The sequence below is a fragment of the Suncus etruscus genome, chromosome 6, assembly GCF_024139225.1.
Source record: "Suncus etruscus isolate mSunEtr1 chromosome 6, mSunEtr1.pri.cur, whole genome shotgun sequence".
Taxonomy (NCBI): Eukaryota; Metazoa; Chordata; class Mammalia; order Eulipotyphla; family Soricidae; genus Suncus; species Suncus etruscus.
The window spans coordinates 90,162,403-90,169,822 of NC_064853.1; the positions used below are offsets into that span (position 1 = coordinate 90,162,403).

At 39.4% G+C, this 7,420-nt stretch overlaps 1 non-coding gene across 1 annotated transcript; it reads right to left on the reverse strand.

The window, feature by feature from the left end:
- Window positions 1-6,938: 6,938 nt before the first annotated feature.
- On the reverse strand, window positions 6,939-7,045 carry LOC126013020 (U6 spliceosomal RNA). Its single transcript, XR_007497358.1, has one exon. It is a non-coding gene; the product is annotated as a U6 spliceosomal RNA (small nuclear RNA).
- Window positions 7,046-7,420: the final 375 nt, after the last annotated feature.

A 7,420-nucleotide genomic window follows, 5' to 3' on the forward strand; every position in this document is an offset into this window, starting at 1 on the left:
TTTTTGTCGAGGAACTAAGTGATAAAAGTTATGATGAAATGGAAGAAGAGTATTTGAAGTGACAAAAATCTACCCACTGTATCGGGCACAAGATTCAGAGGATATCAAAGATAAAGGTGAGAAAGCCACATAATTGACTGAGCATATGGACAAGAAGAGACTTGGAGGCCTACAGTGAAGAGACACAGTATCTCACTTTGAATGTTAGTATGGCAAAGGCCAGCACTGGTAAAACCATTCAGTGGTGTACCACAGTTTTGGTTGTGGAACTAAGTGACAGAAGTGACAATGAAGAGTATTCGCAAGTGACAAAAATCTACCCACTCTGTAAATCACTGCTAATATATTAGGACAGTATTCAGAGGATCTCAAAAATAAAGGTAAGGGAGCCTCACAATGTGTTTGATCATATGGACAGGAAGAAGGGTGGAGGCCATTATCAGATTGTCCAAGGAACTGGTGTTTAACTTTCAGACCCCTTCTGGGAAAGTAAAGTGGGGGAGACATGTGATAGTTATTCATGTTCTCACTCTCCCAACAGATGTCAATCTCAGTTATGACCTTAAAAATGCATTTGAGTCAGAAATATGTGTGATCTTTTTCCTCTTTAATATACATCTTTAGATGCAGAATATTTCTTCCTAAATAATTTTTTGCACTGAATGAGCCAGATGGAATTGGTGAAGCCAAAAGGGCTCCAGAGCCTGCTGCTGATGTGTCACCTACAAAAGTGGCTCTGGATCATGAAGCTGCAACATATGCAACATTGCAGAAAGACCCCTTAGACATTGGGGAGGGGGTCTGAGAAGTCCTGCTATTTGACGAAGACAAGACTCCTCTAGGAGAGGAGATGGAGAGGTGCAATTCAATATCTCAAGAGAAAAAGTGGGGTGGGTACATCTATTTCAAAATCATTCTCATTATTATGATTGTATTTGTGTTTTAAAATTTTATTCTTAGTTGTTATATTAAATATACTTGTTTATTATTGTGAGTGGTATAATCCCTGGGTAGGATATGGAACATTGACAATGCTTTATCTATCTGTAGAATCATTCTATCTCCATAGAATACTAGTTAGTGTTTAAATCGCCCACATCCTCTCTCAGCCCTTGTAACTCTCAATCTGTTTTCATTCCCTTTCCCCTTACCTATTGAACATACCTCCTGCAACTGTTATCACAGAATTGGAATCTCAAACAGATATAATTTGAAATATAGATTTGCATGTTTTAATTTCTTTCAAAGAGGCATCCAATGATGAAAATCCAGATGGAGCAATTTGATGTAAAGGTGTGGCTCTTTATATAAAAACACATCATGTTGGCAAAACCCCAGAAGCTGATGAGGAAATCCTGGCTCATTTGTAGGAAATCCTGGCTCATTTGTAGGCTGATAGAAAGAAAAAGAAAAGGTGGAGCCAGAGCACATTGGTAGGGTGTTTACCTTGCAGGCTGCTGACCCAGGGCAGACCTGGGTTTGATCCCTGGCATCCCAAATGGTCCCCAAAACCAGGAACAATTTCTGATCACACAGACAGGAGTAACCACTGAGCATCAACTGGTGTGGCTTGAATACAAAAAAAAAGGCAACTATAAGGGCAAAGAACAACAGAAGTTATTTGTAATAACATAGGTCCAGAGAACAGTTCCTTCTCTGTCCTCAAGTTTTGGAAAATCTTATGAGAAAAGGGCTGTAGGATCCTGGCAGGATATATATCTCTAAACAAAAGGGGAGACAATAACAGAAGGGTTTATCCTCTAAAAGTTATTTAACAATTAGTTAAGTTTATTTGTATCTGTCTCAGACTTATGACATCCTTTGCAAGAGATGAGTCAGTATGTGAGGAACATAAGGATTATAAAAGTCACAATCTGAGAAGTTTCAGGGATAAATCTAGGTCTACTTCAACACTATATGGGCCCTGGCTACATCCTTCTCTCTATAGGGAAGTTGACTGTGAAGGGGTAACTGTTTATGAATAGAACACAGGAACAGATGGGGATTAATATTCAAATATAGGGATTATGAAGAAGTTATGATGAAGAGAAAGCCCAGATCTGAGAACCATTAAAGGACCTTACATGATGATGTCATAATACTTGGAACTCTGGTCACTAGGTCTCCTATTGTAAATTGGCAATGAATTGACTTGTTGGTGAAGCAGAGAAGCAGCGTGTTTTGTTGTTTCCTCAGTCCCCTGGCCTTGGGGAAAAAAAAGCCATAAGGGGGAAATAGTGAGAAGACTAATTCACTGGGGTATGAGTTGTTGCAGACCTGCCCTGCCTATGCCCAGGAGGTCATCAAGAGTAAAACAAAGCAGCATAGGCAGGTCAAAACACCAATACCTCCACAAGTATGCATTTGTCAGTGTGACTGTGTGTTTGAGTGTGTGTTTTTGTTTTGGGTTTATGTATGTATGCGTTCGCAAATGAATTTACATTAGAGGAGTCTGTCTCACCACAATTCCAGGCTTATCTCTTAATCAGAAAATACTAGGTTGTGTCCTTCAAGTTAAGATTTAACTTAATATTAAAGTGTAACCTACACATTTATGGCACCCCAGTCCACATCTGCAGAAAACTGGGATTAAGTCAAAGTGATGAAGCAGTAGTGATAACAGAGTAAAGAGAAGGAGCACTAAACTTCTATTCATCTTTGCCAGTAGTACTATAGGTAAACAGAAGAAGACTCCTTCCTTGAAGACACCAGTATCTCACCTCTAATATTAGTGTGGAATTGCCCAGCATTGAGGAAGCCAATCATTAGTGTTACACAGGATTCATTGAGGAACTTAGTGACAGAAGTTATGATGAAATGGAAGTAGAGTATTTTGAAGTGACAAAAATTAACCCAGTGAATAACACATTGATCATACTTCGGGCACAAGATTCAGAGAATCTCAAACATAAAGATGAGAGAGCCGTATTATGTTTCTCAGTATATGGACAGGAGGAAGGGGGAAGCCAATATCAGATTGTCCCAGGAACTGGTGTTTTAGGGAATCAAGTTTAACTCTCATACCCCTCCTGGGAAAGTAGTGTGAGGAAGACATGTGGTGGTGGTCTATGTTCTCACTCTCCCAACAGATGTCGGTCTTGGTTCTGACCTTAAAAATGCATTTGGGACAGAAACGTGAGATATTTTCTATGCTCTCTCATATTTATCTTTGAATATAGAACAGTTCCTCCTAAATTGATTCTCACACTGAATTATCCAGATGGAATTAGCAAAGCCAAAAGGGATCCTGAGCCTGCTGCTGATGTGCTACCCACAAAAGTTGCTCTGGATCATAAATATGCGACATGTGCAACCTTGCTAAATGACCCCTCTGACATTGGGGAGAAGGTCTCAGCAGACCTGCTATTTGATGAAGCACAGCTCCTTCCAGGAGAGAAGATAGAGACTTGCTATTCTATCTCGCAAGAGAAAAAGTTGGGTACATCTATTTTAAATTACTTTTCAATATTATGAGTATATGTATGTTTTAGGATTTTATTCTTTATTTTTTTTTTTTTTTGGTTTTTGGGTCACACCCGGCGGTGCTCAGGGGTTACTCCTGGCTGTCTGCTCAGAAATAGCTCCTGGCAGGCACGGGGGACCATATGAAACACCGGGATTCGAACCAACCACCTTTGGTCCTGGATCGGCTGCTTGCAATGCAAACGCCGCTGTGCTATCTCTCCAGGCCCTTATTCTTCATTTTTAAGCTAAATAAATTTGTTGGTATGCTCCCTGGGTAGGATATGGAATATTGACAATACTTTATCTATCTGTAGAATCACTCTAACTCCATAGGATGCCATTTAGTGTTTAATTCCCCATATCCTCTAGCCCAGCCACTGCAACCCCCTATCTGCTTTCATACCCTTTCACCTTAGCTATTGAGCATACCTTCTGCAACTGGTATCATGGAATTGGAATCTCAAACAGCTATAAATTGAACTGATAGATTTGGGTATTCAATTTTCTTTGAAAGAGGCATCCAATAATGAAAAACTAGATGGAGCAGTTTAATGTAAAGGTGTGGCTCTTTATATAAGAAACACACAGTGTTGGCAAGAACCCAGAAGCTGATGAGTAAATAATGGCTCATTTGTAGGCCAATAAAAAGAAAAAGAAAGGCTGGGACAGAGAACAGTGGTAGGTGTGATACTTGCATACTGCTGACCCAGGACAAACATGGTTTGATCCCTGGTGTCCCATGTTGTCATGGAATCAAGGAGCAATTTCTAAGCACATAATCAGGAATTATACCTGAGCTTCAAGGGTGTGGATCTAATACCAAAAATAGTCAACTAAAATGGCAAAGAACAACAGGAGTTATTGCTTATAACATAGGTCCAGAGGATAGTTCCTTCTCTGTCTTCAACTTTTGGGAAATCATTTGAGTAAAGGGCTGAGGGGCCAGGAAGGATATCTCTGTAGTCAACAGAGGAGATCATAACAGAAGGGTTTATCCACTAAAGCTTATGGAAAAATTTCATAAGTTCATTTACATCTTTCTCAGAGTTATGATATCCTTAGGAGGAGATGAAGGAATGAGTCAATATGTGAGGAACATGAGAATTATGAAAGTCACAACCTGAGAAGTCATGGGATAAATCTAGGTCTACTTTACCACACCACAGGCCCATGCTTCATCCGTCTCTCTCAAGGGAAGTGTGTTGACTGTGAAGACTAACTGTGTATGAATATGATACAGGAACAGAAGGTGAGTAGTATCTATATAGAGGGATTATGAAAAAGCTATGTGAAAGAGAAAGCCCAGGTCTGAGGACCAGTGAGTGACCTTACATGATGAGTTCACAGAATTTGAATCCCTGGTCACTAGGTCTCCAATTGTTAAGAGACACTTAGTTGACTTGTTAGTGAAGCAATGAAGAAGCATATTTTTTTTGTTTTTTCCTTCATTCACCATGCCATAGCCGAAAAAGCCATAAGAGGGGAGGGGAATGTAGTAAAAAATAATAAAGAGTTTTCATCAAGAATGGGTGTTGAAACTTATCAAATGCTTTTTCTGCATCTATTGATATGACCATGTGATTTTTATTTTTCTTGTTGTTTCTGTTGTGTATTATGTTGATAGTTTTATGGCTGTTAAACCAGCCTTGCATTCCTGGGATGAAACCTACTTGATCAAAGTGAATGATCTTCTTGATGAGGCACTGGATCCTGTTCGCCAGGATTTTATTGAGGATCTTTGCATCTGTGTTCATCAGGGATATTGATCTGTAATTTTCTTTTTTGGCAGCATCTCTATCTGGTTTTGGTATTGAGGTGATGTTGGCTTCATAAAAGCTATTTTGAAGTGTTCCTGTTTTTTCGATTTCATAAAAGAGCCTGGCCAGGATTGGTAGTAGTTCCTCTTGAAAGGTTTGAAAGAATTCATTGGTGAATCCATCAGGACTGGATGGTGAAAACTCTCAGCAAGATAGGAACAAAAGGAACCTTTCTCAATATAGTTAAAGCCATCTACCAGAAGCCAGTGGCAAATATTATCCTCAATGGAGATCAACTAAAAGCCTTCCCTCTAAATTCTGGTACAAAACAAGGCTATCCTCTCTCACCACTCCTATTCAACATAGTACTGGAAGTACTTGCTATAGTGATTAGGCAAGAAAAAGATATCAAGGGAATCCAGATAGAAAAAAAAGAAGTCAAGCTCTCACTGTTTGCAGATGACATGATACTCTACTTAGAAAACCCTAAAGACTCTACCAAAATGCTTCTAGAAATAATAGATTCATAAAGCAAAGTGGCAGGCTACAACATTAACACACAAAAATCAATGTCCTTTTTATACACTAATAATGATAGGGAAGAAATGGACATTAAGAGAACAATCCCATTCACATTAGTGCTACACAAACTCAAATAACTTGGAGTCAACCTGACTAAAGATGTGAAGGATCTATACAAAGAAAACTATAAAACACTGCTCCAAGAAATAAGAGAGGACACACGGAAATGGAAACACATACCCTGCTCATGAATTGGCAGGATCAACATTATTAAAATGGCATACTTCCAAAAGAATTGTACAGATTTAACGCAATTCCTCTAAAGATACCCATGACATTCTTCAAAGAAGTGGATCAAACACTTCTGAAATTCATTTGGAACAATAAACAACCTCGAATAGCTAAAGCACTCCTTGGGAAAAGGAATATGGGAGGCATTACTTTTCCCAATTTTAAGCTGTATTACAAAGCAATAGTTATCAAAACAGCATGGTATTGGAATAAAGACAGACCCTCATCAGTGAAATAGGCTTGAGTACTCAGAGAAGGTTCCTCAGATATATAATCACCTAATTTTTGATAAAGGGGGAAGAAATCCTAAATGGAGCAAGGAAAGCCTATTCAACAAATGGTTTCACTCATCTATGGGTTTTAAGAAAAATGAAAGACATTTTAACAGTATCTCAGAGACAAGAGAGATGAGGGCTGGTAGGTTCAGCTCATGACATGAAGCTCATCACATAAAGTGATGAGTGCAGTTGGAGAGATGACTACACTGAAAACTATCATAACAATGTGAATGAATGAGGGAAGTAGAAAGCCTGTTTTGAGTACAGGGGTGGGGATGGGGAGGAAGGAGATCTGGGAAATTGGTGGTGGGAATGTTGCACTGGTGAAGGGGAGTGTTCTTTACATGACTGTAATCATACAACTATAATCATATTTTTAATCATGGTGTTTAAATAAAGATAATTATAAAAAAATAATAAATAGGCCCCTTTGGAAGGGCTAGATGGAGGTGGATGGTGATGGAATCTTTTCTCCTTCAGCTCAGGACCACGTGGCTCCACCTTCTTCTACCGGCTGTTATCTAGGCTCAGGAGAGCTGCGGGTATAAGACTCACTCACAGACAGGCTTCAGAAAATATCAGTTTTATTTGCCCTGGCCAACATGTGTGGCCTATAATCTTTTTTTTAAATATGGAATGCTTCACGAATTTGTGTGTCATCCTTGCGCAGGGCCTATGCTAATCTTCTCTGTATCATTCCAATTTTAGTATATGTGCTGCCAAAGTGAGCACGTGGCCTATAATCTTAAACCTATTTAAGCATGGTCTTGTTAGCTTGCCCCACGTCTCACTTCTTCCAGCCATCTCTCCTCCTGCTTCATTCTCCATTCTCCATCCACGCAAAATCATCATTTGCTCTTCCAGTCAAAACATTATCTAACCTTCCCAAGACCCCTCCCAAAAGTGGGAGGGTCTTGCAGGTAAAGTTACACATAGTTTCTGGGTTGGGGTCACATCTCCCCCTTCCCTGAATATAAATGAAGCTTTGGTAATCTTGACTTCGCCTTTAGCCAAAGGCGGGTAATATTTCCATAGCAACAAATTTTAAAATGTCCTGGTCCGTTTCCATCACTGGTATATAGTGAGAGTGTTCCTGACTCAAATACA